The sequence below is a fragment of the Calliopsis andreniformis genome, chromosome 2, assembly GCF_051401765.1.
Source record: "Calliopsis andreniformis isolate RMS-2024a chromosome 2, iyCalAndr_principal, whole genome shotgun sequence".
In the NCBI taxonomy this organism is placed as follows: Eukaryota; Metazoa; Arthropoda; class Insecta; order Hymenoptera; family Andrenidae; genus Calliopsis; species Calliopsis andreniformis.
In genome coordinates, this window is record NC_135063.1 from 1,785,831 (window position 1) to 1,808,301 (window position 22,471).

At 34.0% G+C, this 22,471-nt stretch overlaps 1 long non-coding RNA gene and 1 pseudogene across 1 annotated transcript in view; one reads left to right on the plus strand and one right to left on the minus strand.

Moving 5' to 3' along the window:
• The window catches only part of LOC143188303 (uncharacterized), a 65,486-nt gene that overhangs the window by 8,034 nt on the left and 34,981 nt on the right, over nucleotides 1-22,471 (plus strand). The window lies entirely within an intron of this gene.
• Nucleotides 21,256-21,376, minus strand: LOC143188557 (5S ribosomal RNA; annotated as a pseudogene).

Here is a 22,471-nt window from a genome sequence, read left to right on the forward strand (position 1 = left end):
TCGAAGATGAGCGTACATCTGCTCATGGTCGTACTTACATCTACTTGAAAGATATCACTGTGCTGCTCATATTGTCGTCCCGATTTATTACATTGGATAATAGGGGATAAATATAGGAATAAAATTATTCTGTGGACAAGAGTGTTTTTATTAATTAAAATATTGTTGAAAATGTCTCCCAGTTTTTTGCCATCATAATTGTGCCCTGCTTCTATAGACATTTCCAGGATGTTGTCTTTTTTCTTGTTTTGTCTTGCTCTCTCCTCATAAACGAATCTTGTTAATAAAGAAATGTTCCTTTACATAATAATTTTATTTCAATGTGTATTGTCTAATGTGATGAACCGGAATAGCAATATGAATAGCATAGTGACATCCTTTAAGTACATGTATGTACGATCATGTGTAAGTATAGGTATGTATATGTGACGAATCTTCAACATGGATTTATTTGATAATGAAGCTTAATACGAAAAAATGTCAGTCCACATTTTCGATTATTTTTTCACTCCCCTTTGTTTTGTACCATCAGTTCGATAACACCTTGTATAATACATTTGTTTATAGGTAAATATATAAATGAATTGCATAACTTAAATATTCAGTAAAATTTGCTGCTCTTAGAAAAAAATGGATTACCATTCTGCGAAGGTTGCTAAAAATGTTGACATGTAGATGGCAATGAAGACTCTTGTCGGGTCCATGTGTAATTCGTGAATTTTAAGAATTCATGTGTGTAGAAAATACATATGTATCTTTCTATTTGAATTTTGCCTTCTCGAAATGTGACTGCTCACTAGGATGTCAAAATATTGGGTTACCAACAACTTAACATATTGACTTGTATTACCATATATGTAAGTACATATATGTGGCATTACAATAAAGTTTCGAGATCAGTTTGTTTGAAAACTTTGTTTTAAAAATTGAGTAAAAAGAAAGTAAAAAGATGTCACCTTGTACGCATTTCTTTCACTGAATGAAACTATTAATCATTAAATTTACTTTCAATCTGTGGAAAAACTTACAAGCCAAGTAAGTGGACAGATTTATAAATATTGTATTGTGAGTTTTATGTAGTTAAAATGTTTCGGCATGATCTGTCAATCTAGGGAAAGAACTTGTAACTTTAAAATTCGTCACAATTGACGTAAACATCTCCTGTATTTGTCTGATTTTTTTCTTGTGATCTTGTTTCATTTACTTGAGTAAAAAGGATAATCTTTCTTTAAACGCATTTGTAGTTTGTTTTAAAAATGTTAAGTAATTTAACATGGGTATTAAAACAAATAACAGAAAGTGAATGTTTAATTTTTAAAATAAAATTTTTAAACGATTAGTCTCGAAGCTATTATTTCATCACGGAATCTAAAATTTCTGTTACATTTTGTAAATTGACATTTACATTTTATTCATTTTTAAAATTGAATAAAATTAATGTTAGTGTTTATGTATTGGGACATAGCTGACTACTGGAACATTTATCTTAGCTTATTAATAAGTGTTTCTATATTTCAATAGATTTCATTAGGAATCCATTAAGACTGTGATTCAGTTGTGGAGTAGGTACTGGTGTATACCGTAAAAACAAATGTACTAGAATTATTTACGTTAAGCGCTGACAATTTCAAAGTGTTTTTAGTATTTGTATCACGTGAGTGTTTTGATCTTCTTGGAATGTGTTCAACTATGAAATATAAAAAGTTATAAAAAGTGAAGTTTAAACAATATGGCAAACTTTAATGGTTATTCATAAAACCTATTAATTATTATTCGCTACCTATTAATTATAGGAAAATTATTTGCAGAAAAGTTACTCACCGTTTGGTTTTTACCAAATGATGAAATATATAAGAACTTAAGCTTGAATACAAAATGTAATTTCACAATTTCACATGTTTCAGTGGAAGATATTACAGCAAACACATTATTAGGTAATTGAAATTTCTTGTTCTGCATAGTAATACATATTATGAGAGTGATATTAATGGATTCCCAATATTGTAATTAAAATGATATGAAATTTGACATTAATTGTCAGTAAAATAATAAAATCGTTAAAATCAGTCATCGCTTGTCAGAATACTCATGTCTATCACTTTTATCGGAATAATGCAAGAGATCAGTACGAATCAAGTTTAAAATAAGCTAATGAAAATTATATATTTTAATGAAAATTAATGTACATAACTAAGAGTTACAAAATATTGAAGTCATATTCAGCCAGCTTCAATCGGGGTATTACTGTATTTTGTTTATAACTAATAAAAAGTTAGAATGTGCTTATGGATCAGATGTTGTTTTGCTAACGAAACAATACTACTACTTAACATTATTTAAAAAAAGCTTAGCAGAGGAAGCAGCTTTTCTTTGAAAAAAGGACAGTGAATTAAAATATTCATGGAATTAAAATGTTTATTAAAAAAAATAATTTACAAGTTAAATAAATAATTATAATTACATGTACAATATAATTCAAAGAAAATGTATTATAACAGTATATGATCTTGCAATGTTGGTAAAACGGAAGTTTGAATTTTAAATAATAGCTAAAGTATAACCATATTATCAGAAAGAACCATAATATTTCTTCTATAGATTGTTAAAATAAATCAAATACGACTGTCGTTGTAGACTGTTGTTACATGTTTCCGTAAGATATACCTACAAGTGTAGTCGAGAAAAACTCTGACGCCGAAGTTCTTTCCATGTAACAACTTAACAAAGTGATAAATCACTTTCCGGTTAGCCGTACGTCCGTTTCAATGGTTCGTATTTTATCTATCCGCATCCTTCACTAAAACACTAAACGTCTACAATTCATTAGAAATTCCACAACGTGTCAGCATCAGCCTTCCGTTGTGCTTTTCCAATTTTTCATCGCAGTCGCGTTATTATCTCGAACAATGAGAAATCACAACGCTCCTGGGAGATAAGGGATTCCGGTTGTTTGAATTGATTTCGCTACTTGCTGCATAGCTGTGTTTAATCGTAGCTGTAGTCGTGGGGGTATCAACGTTAATTCTCTGCGAGAAAGAAGGCTGCATTCGTTACTTGAGGTAAATTAAAATGTAAATCTCAGGTATTCGCAAGTTTCAAGGACTTTCCCGCGTGAGATTATTCATTCGTATTTAAAGTTATAAATTGAAGTATTACTGCATCTAGCGAGTGTATCGTTTTTAATTACATTGTGCTTGTGAGCTTACGCACGAATAGATTAATATGATTTTAGTTATAATTTATATGAGAAATCCATATACAATTTATTCACAAATTGTAACTATTCGGGGTGTGCGCACTACGTAGAAGTGATATGTACTATGTGTCTGTATGTAAATCGCTTGTCAGTTAAAGTTACGAATACTTTCGGAACATACCAGCATTTACAAAACTCGTTTAGTTTAGGATACAACATTAATTAAAACAAAGTGTAACGTCACACATTAAAGTTTCATTAAATTTTGTAAAATTAATTTCAGTAGGTATACCATTCCTTATAAGTCTATGTAAGTTCTACTTGTAAATTTGAAACACATTAAAAATACAGTGGTTATGAAGTAGTATATACATCAATAGACATCAAATTGATGTATAGACATCAATTAATACAGTAGAGACTCCTGTATCCAAACTCCTATTGGCCAAATATCCTAATTTCCGAAGTTCTATTATCTGGATGTTCTGTTATGTGAACAGCGATGTTTATATACAATATAATACATATTTTCCTATGATAATCATGATAATTCAACGTGAAACTGACAGAGTACGTATCATAATGATAACAAACCGAAATCTTTAGTTTTAATTGTTGAAGGATCCAGAAAGTGACGAAAGTTTAACGAAATTGACAACACTATATGGTGTACGAAAATCTACAATCTCAGACATTAAAAAAGAGAAACGTAATATTGAAAATTACACGCCTATGCGATTTATTAACTAAAAGGATATGGGATTCTTAAACATTGAAATAAATTATCAGTTTTGTTCATTTTTACTTAAATAAATGAAATTTAAACAAAAGAATGCGATTTTTCTATTATCAGGCCACTTTTGTCTCTCTATTAGTTCGGACATAGGAGTCTTTACTGTAATTGAAATTAAAATATTCATTATTTGTAAATAATAATTACAGTTAAAACTACTCGGCAACGATAACAGCATTACATTAAACTTGTTTACATTGAAATATTAATGAACAAAAGATTGTACATTACTCAAAGTATTATAAATGTAGGATACATTAAACTGACGATTAATTTACTAAAATGTAATAAATTAGTGTCCTAAAACAAGTAAAAGACCGGAAATGTTAGAAAGGTAGTGAATACATTTTTAACATACAATTCTTCTACAACAAGTGCCTTTGATTAAATGTATTAAATGTGTCACTCTTCTTACAGCTACATGTAAATATACCTTAACAAAAATGTATAATAACTTCAATATGAAGAAGCTCTTTGTAAAGCTCATATAAATGCTAATTATCTCATTGTACTGCATTTAAAAATGGTTTGTTTAAAGTTTCGTTCATCCCATAAGATAAATCTTATTTGCATATTTCAAACTTGCTTAGATGCTGTTCTTGTTCATCTATGGCGGATGATGGTATCCCTTTCCATGAAGGTTGAATACCGTAATACATACATACATGTATTAAACGAAACCGATACTGTTAGTGGGGATCACGCGTAATGGAATATACGCGTGAATTGTTAATGAAGACATAGAATAAATACTATTAATAGATTTAATACCTCTACCATAGCATAGATAGAGAAAATCGGAATGAACGGCGCCAGGTGGATAAGGAAAATTCAGAGGAACGAGGGAAATAGGTGGAAGTGGCTTACAGGAAAAGGGGAAAAGCGTAGATTGTTCGGGTTTGTGTCTAGGATAGGTAGAACCAGAGGATCGAGGTAACGGTTAACCTGACGTTGCCCACACGGTATTATATTGTCTGCACCGAGCATGTAAAGACGAGATATGATTTCTACGTATGAGTATACGTGCTACACAACGTGCTCACACTCGCTGCGCCGCTCCGTGCCGCATATTCACGTTCACCATCACGCGAACGCACACGCTCTAGTCTCTCGTACATATATCTTTGCGTTCTAGCACGTGCAGTTGCAATATTCATACGAGCATCCTCGTCTCTCCAGAATCCCGCCTCTGCTGCATGGAACTTGCCTAAATAAGTCGTACCTGCTGCCTCAATGTCTTTCGTACGATGTAGAATGCGACAACTGTGAAAGAATTGAACGCAATACGTCACTTTCTGAAATAATGCAGGAAGGTGCATTACAGGGCTACAACGAGTAAATATCGTATGAAAGAGAGCTTTGAAAGGATTAATGGCTAGGGCATAGGAACATAGAAAGAGGATAAGGATGAGCTTCTAAAGTCAAATAGGAAGATCTTTACGAATAATCACTGATCATTTTAGAATCGCTTATTCCTTATGGACAATTCATCTTTTATATTAGAAATTTGAAATACTTATAGAAAAAAGCACAGTTGATATGCACTACAATTAAATCAAGAAGTGTAACTCGTCTCATTTGTACAATACAGTTGCACATGGACTTTATTTTCGCGAGCATCTTAATACATTATTGACGGGAGTGCGAATCGTCGTCATTTAGGTGACATACGTAAACATGTACATTCAACACATACCGTCAACAATGTGTTCAGAACACTTCAGACGTACATCAGTTTCTGGAGTAGACGGAACGTGTAGATCTTTCAATGTGTTTGTTGCGCGTACTATTACGTTATTTTAAATTATCTTTGGCTTAAATTGTGCTACTAACTTTAAGATATTGCTTCAGAAGCAAAAAATTCACACATTGTATTATAGAATATATGAGAAGTTCACAGATATTCTATATGAGAAGTTGAACGTATGTTTAGGATACAATTTATTAAATAATAATTTAACAATTTCATAGTCGTAAGAATTCAGAAAACTCCGCGTTCACCTCGCAGACTACATCAGATTTGGATTATGCTGTAATTATTACTTTGAGAATTATTATAAGGAAGCAATAAGTATAGATAATATCTTGTCTTTTGTTCGTCTTTATCAATATTTCTAGTGAAAACTGTTAAATAAAAATATCTCTTTACTTGAAACATTTTTTTCATCGTTATATTGTTTAAATACAAATTTTTAGATATTTCTTGGAGCTCCTATAAAATATACTGATTCGAGAGACAGAGTAACGGCGGGAATATTCAGAAAAGTGATAAGTTTACAAAATGCAACATATAATTCAGTTCTCGAAAGCAAATTTGATCAGTATTTGTGTAGCTGTTTCTATGAACTAATAAAGTATCATCTTTAAATGTCATTTTCTAATTTTGATGAAGCTTTGCAAGTTTGTAAAGTAATTGAAATATTCCCCATATAACATACAGACGCCTTAAAAACGTCTTAAAGACATCCAGTAAGTCTTAAAAATGTTCAAAAGACGTCTCTAAGACGGCTGAAGTTACAGGTCAGTATGTCTTTAGGACATCTTAAAAAACATTCATAAGACGTTTTAAAGACGTCAAAATTACGCCTATAAGACGTTCAGACAAAAAGTAGACGTCTTTAAGTCGTCCAAAGGCGTGTCTTTAAGACGTTCATATAGTGTCTTTAGAACGTGAATTTCGAAAGTATTTAATACATACGCTGTTGGATTTTTTTAAGACGTTCAAGTTATGTCCTAAGACGTTCAGATATAAAATGAACATAAAATAGATGTGTGTTATCTAGGTGAACGTGTATTTTGTATCGGTTGACGTTTATGTTAAAGTATGTTAAATAAGCAAGAAAACTTATTTGATTTGATATCATGAAAACTGTTGCATGTAGAAAAATGGCTTCGATGGAAAGATTATGTATTTTTCAACGACGAATCCACCTTTGCAGACAATTTTTCAAAATATCAACTTTAAAGAAATAGTTACGATTATGGCTTATTCATATTCTCTGCCAAATTATAGGTACTTTGAAATAAGTTGTCTTGAGAAAATTGTATATTCTTATGGCGTTTTTATCATTGTAGATATTATGAGCTAAGTTCCACGTCTGTTAAATGTATAATAAGACTGTTAATGAACGTCCACGATGTTATATCTTCTTCGTTACGAAGAATGTGAACAGTTTAAACTACGAGTAACTCTTTGCATAACGAAAATGTAGCAAACAAAGGTAGTCTATAAAGTGCTTCTTAATAGTTACTATTTACTATACAAGCAATTCTAGTTGCTATTTTAAAAGCGTCTTTAGAATTTCTTCAATTTTTTAATTTTTGAAACTGCTTTTATATAGAAGTACTATTAGTAAATTTGATAAAGAAGTTGACACTTTCACTTACAAATAATATTTATGTATTAATTTCAGAGTTAGAAATTAGTAATTTTTTAGATATTCTCCAGTGAAGGATGATTAAACTTTGGGCAACATGTTGAACATTATTTGTATTAAAAATTAAATAAAGCATATGTATATTTAATATTTTTTCATTCAGCATTTGGTATTTCTTCAAATCGCATAGTTAAATGTAATGCATTATGGTTGAAATATTTAAGGTAACCTTCATATCATGACTAAAAAACCAAATAGTAAAAAACTAATTATTGCAGTACATACTTCTCTTGATAACAAACAACTTTCGTTTGAAACATTGTCTTACACAACAAATAGCTTACAAATAAATTTTGGTGAAATAGTTAAACGACTCACCCTGCTGAATGTTCTGGTAGACATTTTCATAAAGCAGCTAGCGTATTAAAAATGTAATTTAAAGCATTTCGGGGAAAATAGGGTCTTTACTAAGACCTTTATTGACATATTAACCGTATGTGGTTGATAATTTTGGTATGCCTGTGATTAAGATTAACTTATACGATTATAAATGATACCAATGAAAAATTATAAGGACAGTTACTAAGATAGAAAACGGGGAACATTTTAGAATGCGTATGAAACTGAATTAAAATCAATTTTTCTTACCGATAAAATCGCTATCAATATGCTAGTATTCTTCGTGAATGTAACGTGGAAGTCAACGCGTTAAGTAAAACTTACATAGGTTCAGCTCCTTCACTTTGGAACATGAAATAGAAAACATGTTGTCAGTAGTTTATAGGTGAGGAGGAGTATTTTCAAGATGAAATTGATTTATTAATGTAAAACTGCAATAAAGAACCAAGGTAACTTGAGAATTTATGAATGTGTTTTAGATTACATCTGAACTCTTCTCTGAATTCACGACGGTTGTTTAGTACTGTTATTACAGAATCCAGAGGCAGAGTATCTTTCTCCAAGCTTCAGAGACTGATTATGAGACGTGTACACAACTCTTCTCATTAACTTCAACTCTCATTTTTTAGTCTCACCAATCGCGGGAGCGTTCCACTGCGTCTCTCTGAACCTCAATTGCGCAATACACAAGATCTCGCTTCTATTCACACTCCTGTGGGAGAGTTCAGATTCTCGAAATTCAGCGGTGCAATTGTGAAAACTGTTCATTGTGTTGGAAGGAGTTCATTGTTCTCGTCGTTATTGTGTTATTGACGCGACGTCCTTTTTATCGTGTAAGTAATTTAAATTCGTGGGAGAATAGCGTTGCCAAAAAATGTTACCTTCTCATTTTAATATCATATAAAATAAATCTTGTAAAATGCACGATGCGATATACAGGATGTTAACCTAGAATACTTTTACATAATATGCTATAGACAAAATAAGGAAACAGATTCATATACACCGTTATACACATATGTCTGGTAATGCTTGTTTGTTTAGTTAAACATTATTTTATATTTCGTACTCGATTGTATAGAGATTTCCTTTAATTAAAAAATCAAACGTTACTCAGTATACATGCAAGTTCTTGTTATTTTGTACGCGTTCTTTGACAGTATTTTCGCCACCAATAATTTATAATCTAGCTTGTAAAAGTGTCTCAAATTATTATTAGTATTCTTTATTTCATCCCACTTTATTGTCTAGCGGTGAAGTCCTTCATTCATTTATCTCCTCTCCCAACTGTACCTTTGATCTATTAATTATTCATATTAGCGACTAATACGTACGTCGTGTTAAAGCTTTGCAGCAGAGATGCTAGTCTATCATGGTAATCTCTTTAACATCACATAATTCCTCTGACAATGGAAACGAGAGTGAGGAAGCTTCAAAGAACTCACGAGTTCTCATTTGGCCAACAAAACTCTATAAGCACAGTTAACTAAAAAATCTTTGAATGTTGATAACATTATCACTCTGGAGCTATTCAAACTCATAAAATTGTATGTAAATATATGTATTCAGTTATGCGTTATTCATATAAATAATACCTATTTCAAGATGTTTATGCCAATGCCCAATATTTTCATTAATTTTTGAGCCATTAGATCAAACAGGTGTGAAGGTGTGAACGTGTTGAACCGTAGTTATAGTGGACACGATTTAGTGCGAATTGAGCTTCGTGCAACTACTGTAGCTTTGCAGCTTTGGAGCTTTAAAGTTACGGGTGTATATGCATGCATTCTGTGGATGTGTACGACTCGTTGAATGAAATTACGTCTACCTAGTCTAATTACTACCTAGTATTAATGATGTCTGATATCTTATTTAAAGTTCAAATATGCAACAGCTATTATATTTACGTATTATTTAAATCTGCAAATTTTATTTTTTCTTAAATTTGTCATTGTATGATGACGTACTTAAATTACATAGTCTGATTAACGATAAAATATCGTATTTATGTGAAAAAGTCTTCATAAAAAAAAACAGGGAGGAGTGTGAGCATAAGACTCAAGGAATAAGAGTTGTGCATCTGATTGGACCACTTATAATTGACTATGATAGAATAGCAGAAGACTGCAGACCATAAGATATACATAGGTATACTTTTCGATAAGAGCACAGCTACAACTAGATTATAAGAATATTTCCCTAAGAAGTACATATAAAAATCTACCGATTTAATGAAGCATTTAAATGTCAACAGCGATGCGGGTTATAAGGTCAATATCATCTGAAACATATTCTTCTGAATTTTTTAATTGTTCAGCTAAACAAGCAAGTGTCTTTGATTGATGATTAATAGTCTGACAGGGGCACGATTAAACTATATATATAGACCTAAAATACTAGATACATGTCTGTATCAGTCTGTTATTTGATCCCTCATGATTTCATGCAGCTAATTGTGATTTACAAATTTACAATATATTTGATGAATTTCTAAGCTTTGCGTCGATTAAAAAATTTGTATATATATACACATGTATAAACACATACAGGTTACAGGTAAAGGAATATTTAAGTACTAATTCTAAACGTCAAAGTAGGGCGAAAATTAAGAAAAGCGAAATTGAGGTTGAGCCTTCATTTCTTACTTACAAGCATTTTACAAGTGATAAAATCCACTTGAAATTCTTCGAATCGAATGGTACTATTGTTAGTACGAAACTTGTAGCAGGCACTAAATTATGGAGAGCAATGATTATCATAGCGATTATATAGATCAAGTTATAGAATCCCACGTCAACTGGGTGGAGCAGTGAATATCCCTGTACATCAGTGGCTATGCTGGTCAATACATTCTTTAAAGTTTATAATTAGTAATTTGATTCTTGAATTATTAAGAGAAATTACTCCTTAAATTTCCCCCACCTGTAGCTGAATATTCTATATTCTATGTATATAAAAGTTGTATGATCCTGAAAGACAACTGTTTTTATTAGTGAAGGTGTTTCAAAGATTTGAATGTTAACTTAATATTATCTTTTCAACGTATAATGAAAAGAGTTTGTGAAACCTGGCACAGATTTCAGGTGTTGGTGGTATCTCTTGTAAGACTCGTCTGATTATTACAAAAACCAGTGTCATTGGTTAAGAGTGAGATAATAAAAATCGTCTGCTGGTATAAAAGACATCCTCCACTCGGCTTTAAACCTTATCGATTTTCTCTTTAAGTTCTATTGAAATAATATAAGATATTAGTCGTATGATCAGCCAACCGTCATAGTGAACTTGCGGAGCTCGAGTATCTGAAACGAGGTGCACCAGTACGTACTATATATCTCAGAAGAAGTCCCCTGGAAAGCATTAGGGGCAATGCTTTTCAGTGGACTTCTCATGGAGCCCGATTAATACCTTTAGCAAGCTACTGTGACTTTAATAAGCCTTGTACCATCCTATAGATAAGCTTACCTTATGTCAATAAGGATAAAGTAAGTTCTTATGTCCCTTTTCCCATTCTCTTTAAAGTACAATAATTTTGGTTATTGATACAAGGGTTAAAGAAAACATTTCTAAGAGTAGAATAGCATCTTTTTAAATTTTTAAAAATGTGATCTTTATATCGTATTTGGAAAATAAGAATCTATTTATAATTTTTAATGTTTTTCGAAGAATTTTTCAGCCAAACAAAGATTTATTCAGAAATGCCAATCTTTTGCAATTAAAATAGAAGTTGAGGCATTTGAATCCTATAATGAATAGTTTCCGAGATAAAAATTCTTTAATACAATTCAGTTTTACGAAAATGAACAAGAACTGTATATTTCAAAGTTTTGTATTTTAAATAAATTCGAAACCAGCAAAATGATGACCTTCTAATGAATTTTTGGCTATCAATAGTTGCATTTTGCTCTTCTACTTCATTACGGAGCAGTTTATAGAAAGTATTTTTGGGTTCCGCTAAAGAAATAGAGCGATTGTACCTTAGAAGTTCATCAATACACGTGTGAAAAAGATCGTATCGTAGCATAATAGAGCTTGTTAAGTAGTCTCCAATCTTATTCTATTGTTTCTTCTACTTGGAACAGACTTTGAATAGAGCTAGAGTCTGGCCCCATGCCAAAATCACTTTTTACGCAAAAAATTGTCAACAAATACAAAAGTTAATCAGAATGTGTAAGTTAGGTGTATCCTCTTGCACAGGGTTATCCTCTCTCTCGGAGACTCAAAGTCAGTGCTGCCACAAAAACGTCAAAGCGGGAATACTGTGTTTGTATATATACTGCGTTCACTGAGAGAACGCAGTCGTTTCACGCAGATGGCTTCCATTGCCCTGACTGACTTTTCCACTGAGATTGGTGAAGGATTCAAGAGCCTAAAAGGACACGCCTTGCTTCTTTCTACTCTGTATACCTAGTGTCCAAATGAAACAAATGTTTCTATCTATTAAGAAACAATATTTATTGAGATATCAATGTATAAGAATCCACAGCTTATTTGATTATAAAGAAACAGCAACGGTAGAACTGTTTCCTGGATTTCCTACAAAATGTTCGATGCGACCAGGTAGTTTATGACACGGGAAATCTAGGGTCGTTTATGGTATTGTAACGCAGTAAGAATTCTGACTAGTACCAGTACGTTTTCGGTCGACAGAGACGATATTCAAGAAGATTTTTATTTGCTAACAGAGCCGCATTAATACTTTCGGAGAAAACTAAAATCTAAAAGAATATCGTTTGCTTGCTCAAAATTTCTTTCACACCGTTTATGCGCTAACACTTGAAGAAGTGACTTTCTTTAGAAATGGTAGGACCTCCAAGGGCCCAACAAGGGGTTCATGGGTAGGGATGTGCTCGGGAGTGACAGAGCCAATAACTAATGAGCGTAGGCGTGAACTGCGCAAAGGGTACGAAAACTCGTCAACCGGCAACTGCGTTCTCCCAGTGAATGCAGTATAGAACCTGACGATTTTCAAGCGCATAAGAGCACTGTGAGCCTCTTGGGTCACAATAGAGCAGCATTGTCTTTGAGTCTCCTAGCAATAAGATCACCTTGTATAATCATGGCTTTAGAAATTGTTACCTGGTGAACCACACATAACTGAACCATAACAATTTTTGACTCTCTTCCTTTACCTATCATGTGGAGAATAAAGTTTCTCTAATATGACGTATTTTAACCCAAATAATTCCAGAGTTACAGTCTTACCAGGTTTCAAAGAAACGCGATGTCGTTTCATTGCTTCTTCGTGCAGAACGTTCGCACCAAGCTCGTAATATTGCTAGCATTTCCAGTTTCTACGTCGAAGTCTGCGTCCTTTAATCGCGTCGTTATACAGTTGAACTATTCGCATTTTATGCACTGGGCGCATGAAATACGCGTCACAGATGCAACTGTAAATTATGTCCTCGACTTTCTCGACAATATTTGTCGGCTGTTATAGTAGCCGCGTCCTTTATTCTTGCGTTACCAGTTGAAACATAGTAAATAGCGATACAGGAGGAGCGCTTTAATTAAACGGAATTTAATTGCACGGTAATGTCGCTTTCATTCGAGCGGCATGGAAAAATTGTTAACGGAATACAAACGACGAAATAATTGCAGGAGGAAGGTTCGTCGGCGTTCACGGAGAGGCATTGGCTCGTTTGCTCTGGAATCCTTTTCCGCGCGAGAAGAATCGAGCCTGGCTTGCTCCACGAGGTAAACGTCGGGATAAACGAGAGTTGTGAATCGCAGTAGAAAGTTGCGCTGAGGAAAGTAGTATTTTCCTACCGGTCTAGTTAGGCGTTTCGTACCGAACATCTGTTGAATGAAGAAGCAGATTACACGCCTCGTATTATACGTGCAATTTTGTGAAACCGCGTTCCATCATAATCTGTTGTTGCTGAATTATGAGTTGCATTTCTACTTACTCCTCCAGGAATTCGTTGAGAGAAATACGACAGTTTTCTAAATAAAAATGTTAGGAATTTGTATATTCGATAGAGTGTTCAGACGTAGGAGAATATTTTAGTGTCGTGTGAACGCTTGAGTTATTTTGTGTCTCTCGTTAAGAGTTTTAATTACGCAAAAAACTATTGCAAATAGTTTCCTTTATAGTCGTTTATTATGCTTTCTTTCAGATGTGTACACAAGTACATCTATTAATATAAATAAACTGAGATTTGTTTTAAATTCAATCATTGGGAATTTTACAATGTTTAGTAGTTCAAAAACTTCATTTTGTTTACGAATAGGTAGAATCTCTGAAGGTATTGGTAAAAAATGAAATAATTTGTGTAAGGCTATGTGTAGAAGGCATCAAGCGTGTTTGAACTGAGAAGTCAATACATGGGTCAAGTGTGTCCACGCCAGGACTGTTTCGTTCGACGAAGCGATAGTATATTTTTATCGTTGCCAGATGTGGAAATCTTGCCTCTTTTCGTTAACTCATCGTTTCGAAATCCACATATGGCAAATTTATTACAAGGTAATTCCAGACTTTGTCCAGCGGTGTCTTTTTCTTGGCAATACTCATTCAAAGTTTATTACAAAAATTTACGTCGCGGTCGGTAACGCTATTTAGGACCAATCTCGATACGGATATCAAGGTTTGCTGCTCATTCGGAGGACAGCATGGTCATTAAACGCCTATAAGAAATTCGCCCAGTCTTGTCGCCCTAATCCGGAGTTCCCTTTCTTCCTCCCTAATTTTCGTGGTCTTCAACCTGAGCCAGATGTTTCCTCCATCATTCTTGCGAAGACACCATGGCGGGGGTCCTCTCCCCCTGTCCAGGGTGACCAAGAAGATCTTTCTTCTTTGGGTCGAAGACCAATCAATGTCGAGTCTTATTATCACGCTCGAAATCGGTAACACCTCCAAATTCGAGCGTTTGGGGGATGAAAGTGGAGGAGGAAGTGGACGCGGAACCAAATCAAAATCTTTCGTGTCGTCCGAATCGTGCAGTCAGTCAGAATCATTGGAATTGTTCGAGTCGTTCATAGCACAATGAAACACAAAATAGAGACGTGAACTCTAGCGAGGTTTATTCGATTAGAACTAGCAACCCAAAATTAAGTTGGTCGGTGGTACGCGACATCCGCGGTGTGATACAAAATTTGCAAATCGAACAAGAACAAAGGTTTGCCTTTTTGTTACTACACTAAATGTATTAAAAGGAGTCAAAATGTTACAATTAATTAAGAGAACAACTGAGGAAGTACTGCAATAGATAGAACCTCGAAAAAGGGATTAGATAATAATTACTTGATTGTAGGCAATGCCACTTGTAGGAAATGAAATCATGTACACACATACATATAATCGATATGCAGTTTTATGCTCCGCTAATTAGTTATAGGTAGTCGTTCCATTTCTATCTTATCTTTTGTTTCCCTCAGCTGCGAATACGCTTGAGTAGTATTGGCACGTGTCACCTCGTAGTCCGCTATTGCTCCATTATATGGGATAAATGAAAAGCTACGAGCTATGAATGCACGGCACGTGACTTCGATATGTCACGTTTCTGATCCTCTGCTTCCTATACAGCGGGCTACGTTCACATCCTTCCGTTTTCTCCTCGCATACTACCTCGTACTGACGTCGAAATTCGCTCTGCCAGTAAGGAATCCCAGTACATATCGCGAGAGTAGTTGGTGGTACAGGCTCCGTTTTGAATGCGTATCGTCGCCAACTGGTTATATCGGAGCGAATTTTGAGTTTGTTGGGCGTGTTACTACCTAAAAATACTTCCATCACTTTTTACGGTAGCTGTTGCACATATAAGTTACGTAAATGGCATGGACAGAGGGTAAGGGTGTTAGGTGTTAGGGAGAAATTGCGTTCAAATTCTGTGGCAGAAACCATTGAAAGTTGGTGCAAGTGTTTGGGTCGTTGTTTTCCTTACTATAAAGTGTACTTGTAGAGAAATCCAATGAAAGTCGCGTACTTTGCAGTTGAAATTCAGTCAGAAATGCGGAAAGTATGATAACTAGAGATCACATTGAATACGGTGAAAAGTGTCATAAGTCTGCGAATTACTTACTTACAGCCTTAAAATATACTATTTACTTAAAAATCTGTTGTTTGTTGTTGTTCAACCGGTAGTACTGCTGTTGGTTTATTTAATAGAGTTAGTTGGCAAGAATGCTATAATATTCTTGGAGTGATAAGGGTTAAACTTAAGAATATTATCTCTGTCACTAACACAGCTTTATGATACGGATGAGACATCTGTTATTTTTGAATTACGGACTTCATGATTAATATGTTGGTTTTTAGGCTTTTTAGGAAGCACTGATACCCTGTTGTTTTACTGCAATCACTATATCCAGCTGTTGACTATACCCTGTTATAAACTTATGGTGTGGTGCACGCGGTCACTTGAAAGATAATCTTGGTCTTGGTCTTAGGTTTTCACACGTTTCGAACCACGTTCTTGCCGATCGCATTTAGATGGGAAATGCTGCCGATGCCAAATAATCAATGACTGGATTCCTAACATTCATATTTAAGTGTTGCGCCCTCCAGAGCAAATACTTGTCCGTGGGATTTGTAAATAGTAAATAATAGTAAATACTTGTCCGTCAATCTCAGAAATTGACATACAGCAAGTGTATCACCTAGATAAAATTGCTGTTGCTATCAAGGTTTAATCTATCCCTTCTAGGATGTAGGTATCGTTCCCCTTCTTCTTCGAAAAAAGAACATGAAGGGTAAAACAGATGGGACGCGATGATGACCTCGAACCTACTGATTGATTAGTAACTGTTAACGAAGTTAACTAATCAGTGGTCAGTGTAGGAAGTAATGGGGGTTTGCAGATGTAATGATTCAAAGAGTTGATCAAAGTCAAAATTCAGAGGTTAGATCGGAAAGCATTAAAGAGAACTTCTTAAATCATTGAGAACAGTAGATATCTCAAATCAACGAGAACATTAGTTTTGAAAGAGCTATCGGATTTCAAACCCATTATTAATTAAAATCAGTGGTGCTACATCAGCAAACTTGGATGATCTTTTAGAACTATTAGGCCGCGTGTAATTAAAGTGCAATAGTCAAGGTTATAAATATATACTGGCAGTCATTTACTTACATACAAGTCGTATTTTAGTTTCCGAATAGCATATAGCTTGCTAGATTAGCTTGCAGAAATATCTAAATTACCTATATTTTTACAGCGTTTGAACCTTCTGTTATGATCTATCAACAAAGTCTTCTTCAATTCAAGAATTCAGGGTCATTTATGTTTATTTTGTCCTGAGTTACTGTTTTCAAGACGCACAATTACTTACATCTATGGTGGTAGTAGCGACCTACGTCGATATATCAACGTTGTAAACAACTTTTATTAGTATACGTCGAAAGAAAATTACACCAGAATAACGTGGTCGGATAGAATTGTTTCTCAAAGCCGGAAAAACATACAGGAAGATTTTTAAGGATCTGAAAATATTTGCTGTGGTTTGTATAACTGTGCAATATATTAAGCATCACAACACGTTAGATGTTATTTCAAAAATAAGATCTGGAAAAATAGACGCTAGAAATGACAGAAATACACCGCTTGTCTGATTGCGAGGTAAATAGATTTAAAACCGTAGTTCGAAGCCGTTTAAGTGAATTTGATTTAATGGAACGAGTTGCATGGAAGAAACCGTTCGATGAAAAGAATAGATGAACTAATATTGATTTTGTAAAAACCCATTTAAAATGAACACAACTGCGGTCGAAAGTGATATTTACAAATGTATTGTCAATGTCAAAACGTATGTTACATGTTGAATTGGAAAAGAATATCGACGAAATTACATAAAGTCAATGGTATAAGAAGATGGCGCATCAGTGATTGTCTGGGTTGTAATGCCTGTAAATGGTGTTGATTAAATTCACCGTATAGGTCGAATTATTAACGAATATGGTTAAACATTTTAAGAGAGATATCAGTATATCATATACAGAAACGTGTACCCTAAATGACTAGATCTACTAGGTAGATAACGATTCAAAAGTAGGTACGCTGCGCGTGTTATTAACCCTCGGAAAGTCGACTGTTTGGAATTGCTAGCGCGCGAAGCTGACACGAGGTAAAAAATGACCCTGCGTTGACTTTAGCAAGAGTTAAAACATTTTCAAATGTTTTAAACTCAAATCTTTTAACGTTTTATAACTAAAAACTACAAAAGAGATGCACAAGTTTTTGCAAGAAGCATGGAAATTAATACTTGTAGATACGTACATGTATAAGAATAATTAATTCCATGCCGTGAGATGTGTTGCTGTTTTACGGCAAAAAGACTTAGAACAAAATATTAAAAATTTGAACTGCAATATAAGAAGAGTGACAAGAATAAGCAAGTTTCTTATATGTACGTAAGTACGCCTCAAGAACTACTCATTAATATAAAGTATTCATAAATTAGTTGAATTCTTATTAAGTCTATAATATGTGAACTGACCTAGGAGTGTGTAGATCGGTTTACATACATATGTAGGTGTATCATTGGAAAGATCTTGTCAAAACGAATTAATTTATATCATTTCTAACTTAAAAATCAGATAGGAACACCTTGAAAAATGACTTTAAAGTTTGCAATCTTAAGATTTTGAACAAAAGAAACCGGTAGTAGAATCTCATCTAGCTTGAGTGTCCGAAAGTTGACGCTTGAAGAAAATTCGAGGGATGTAAGCGATACTTCAGTAGGTTGGATTGCCAAATGTGCTTCCTGATCTTTGTTCCAGGATCGAAATTGGGCTATAGGATGGTGTACAGTTTTCGAATATTAAGGAAACTGTAGACAAGAAGTATAGGCTCGAATTGTCCTTTATGTATTCTATGTACGACTCTCCACACAATTAAATGAAAAATTAAGATTTTTGATTTATGACATTTTTTTCGTGAGTTTGTAATATATAGATTATACGTTTGAATTTATTTTAATATAGGTACAAATTTCTTTTGTAGAATTAAAGTACTTATAATATCTCGTTATAATTTAAACTTTTTAAGCCTATTTATACGTTCATGAGTAATTTACACATGTTTATGTAAATTCATAGTTTTATGAACCCAGTTAAAGAAGTGGAACATGAATGCGTAGTCTATTGATTATTTATTCTTGTCGTATCTAAGGTGAGGGTAAAAAGAAATGAAGGGATAATTTCATCGAAATGAGATAATAATAGAATAATAAAGATTAAGAAAGCATGATGTTATACGTTTATAAGGATTTGCATTTATGTATGTATCCTATCCAGCATTTTTGAAACAGTTAGACAATTTACTTATACAGGATGTCACGCAATTGGGACGGGTTATGAGGCGAACAAGTCAATTCGACCATTAATTGATCGAATTTGGTAAGAGAGAAGAAAACTAAAGAGGAAAATTGGATGCTATAGGTTCGCTTTTGTACAATTTAAGTTTTTACATAAATATAATAATACATTTAAAAAATGCAAGTGCACTCTTTTTTTTAATTACAAAACCATCTCCATGAGACATTTTGTGTAAAAAATATTGGGGTACAATGTCTAAGAAATCAGTATTCCCTGAAATATCTTACATTTTTAAAAGTCATAATATGTTGATATTAATGTAACACTTACAGACGGAACCTACTAGCTTGTTCTAACAGATGATTTAAAACGCATAATACCACGTTTTGGATACCATGTTCCTCGGATTGAACTCTGAGTTCTTTTTATGGGGTTATCTCAAAAATGAAGTGTATTCATGTCCATGTGTTTCTATGAAAGAACTGAAAGAACGAATTAGCTATATTGTTCAAGTATAAATAATTGCCACATTGAAACTGTTATAAGTGAACGTCTTATGAACAGTGTGAGATATCTCACTAAGAGCTGATTTTTTAAACATCGTATCCTAATACTTTATTTTCTCAAAATGCTTCGATATGAATACAAAAAAATATGCGATTCCATTGAAAAAAGTGCATTTGTACTTTTCGGATGCATCGTTGCACTTATGACATAAGTGGACTCGTAGAATAATCGTACCACTCAACTTTTCTCTTTACAATTGTGGTCTATCTCTTGTCAAATTCTCCTACTTCCATTCTATATTATTGTCTATTATATACTATCGTCACTTTTTTGCAAGTTTAATAAAACAGGTATCGATACTTTTATGTAAGCATAAAAAGGATATCGATACTTTCAGCACCTTCATCTTTGGTATATGTATGTACCTCCATATCAAACCAAAACGCATAAACTGGTATCGATAATAGCGATACGGTATCAGTCTTAATACTACAAATAATGCCTTTTCGATACGACAGTGAGAAAATTCGAAGTCAACGAATGCTCGAATAGGGCATGTGCTTTTCATCAACGTGCTTTCTCTATCGACGGTCAAGTGGGTACCTCTAGGGTTACCATAAACACAGGAAAGGGCGATATTGACGAAGGCGTCCTCACGGCTAAAAAGACGATCGAAGAATCATTCTTGGTACGAGCAGTCGTCGTGACGGGTAAAACCCAAGAATAAACCGCATGTAGTTTTGCTGATGCGTAAACGCCTGCAAAGTGTTGTCTTATGGCTACTCATCACGCCAATCCTGATTTTCCCTTACAATTTTTTCTGTTATTTTACTTAAAGACAATAATAGCCCTTCAGATATGGTCAATGATCCATAGAACTAATAAAAATGATTTCTTTTCTACTTCCATTATCCTCAAAGCAGCTAATGTAAATACTCAGTCGCATTGTCAAGATGGTTGAACAATTCATAAATGTAGATTTATATGTCAAGAACTATGTGAGTCGAAATTTCTGGGGTAAGTGCCGTGGAGTTCATTACAGTTCTTTTACCAAAAGGCATAGCCTTCCCTACTTCATGGCCAGATCCTTTAGGAACAATATTCTTATTCTTTGGCAATACGGCGCCGAGCCACTTGTCTTCTCTAAACACTCACTCTTCTTCCAAACAGTCACACGACACCCGATAACTGGGAGGCCTAATTTAGCCATCAGCCATCGGACGCCAACAGGACTGTTTAGTCTCCTGCACCCCCATTCAACTACGAACAGGCTAAGTCCCTATTATAAATCCATCAAAGATTAGCCATCATTTGGCCATCCTTTGGCCATCCTTTGGCCATCCTTTGGCCATCCTTTGGCCATCCTTTGGCCATCCTTTGGCCATCCTTTGGCCATCCTTTGGCCATCCTTTGGCCATCCTTTGGCCATCTTTTGGCCATCCTTTGGAAATTCTCTCTCAAAAATACATTGACGCTAACATATACATAGAGTTTTAAATAACTAATTCTCAAATGTCAGTTGTCGTATATTTCAGTAGTTTCTGCACTTACTCAACTGCTAATTTAAAGAACTGCCCAACCCATTTTGCTTGTCTGATACTCTCTCAACCTCTATTTAAATAACAGTAAAAACAACAATGAATATAAACACATTCAAAGCAAATGAATAATGATAAGTAATTAATCAATGCAATTGCTAGTATCACTTATTTAAAAAACAAAAGAAAAAAAATGTCAACATCACGCGGTGTTCCCAGGCGGTCACCCATCCAAGTACTGACCGCGCCCAATGCTGCTTGACTTCGGTGATCGGACGAGAACCGGTTTTTTCAAAGCATAGTATGAACGTTGACAATTATTGTATTCCTCTAAGGCAATGACACGAAACTGGAGACATAGTACAGTGAGCGTAAAAAGTATTTGTGCAATAATCAACTTGAACAAACATTTTGAGAATTTTGTTTATTACAAAAATATCTTAATAAAAACATACATGCGTATTCTTAAAAATCCCTAGAACAAATGTATTTCTCTAGAATAAATGTACATAATAATTATTATGAAAGTATTAACAAATTTCCAAAAATTGGCGTAAAATATACGTGTAATAAGTATTCATCCACTTCTAATTTTACAACAAAAACTATAAATTTTAGTACATAAACATAACAAAAGTCAATCTATTTGCTATTTTAGTGTCTAGTGGGATTTCCTTTCAAGCACTCAAGATTGTACTTCCGTACACTGGCATCCGACCATAATTCGAAGTCAATTTTCTCGAAAATGAAGCACGATGTCGAAAAATTATATTTTACATTTTCGACTTATTTTTTTATGTAGAATTACTAGTTTTTCGCTTATACCACCAGTTCTGGGATACCCTGTATTACCAGAAGAACTCTAAACTCTTTTCAGTGACGGAGAATTCGGAGTTTCTTCTAGCCTCAATACCTAATTGGCATATCATAAACTTCGTGCCAACTCGAGACGATTACCGATAGCGTTATCTAAACTTTCCTCCCCCTTCAAAAATACGTTCGTCGCACCCGTGCCGCTTGATCAAAGTTGAAGGCGGTGAATTTACGGTAGATGTTACCCCGTAGAGGGGGAAGTAAGAATCCATTGGTGGAAACATGAACTTCGTGGGATATTTCAAATTTGATAGGGAGAGTAAGGTCCTGGAAAGGGAAAAGCGGAATTAAATGTGGGGACACTGTTTTAAGGGGCAGCAGTTCTAACACGACTGTTATCGAGAAAGAATCATATCAAATCTTAGTTATTAAAGTTTCGCTATTAGTGTTACTTAGAGCGTTTTCATTATTAGTGCATTTGTTACAATTAAGAGTGCATCTGTGCTTAATGGAAAGTGTTCCGAAAAATAAGATAAAACAACAGAAGATAAAAAATTTAAACATCGAATTGGTGAGTAAATATATTATGATTATACA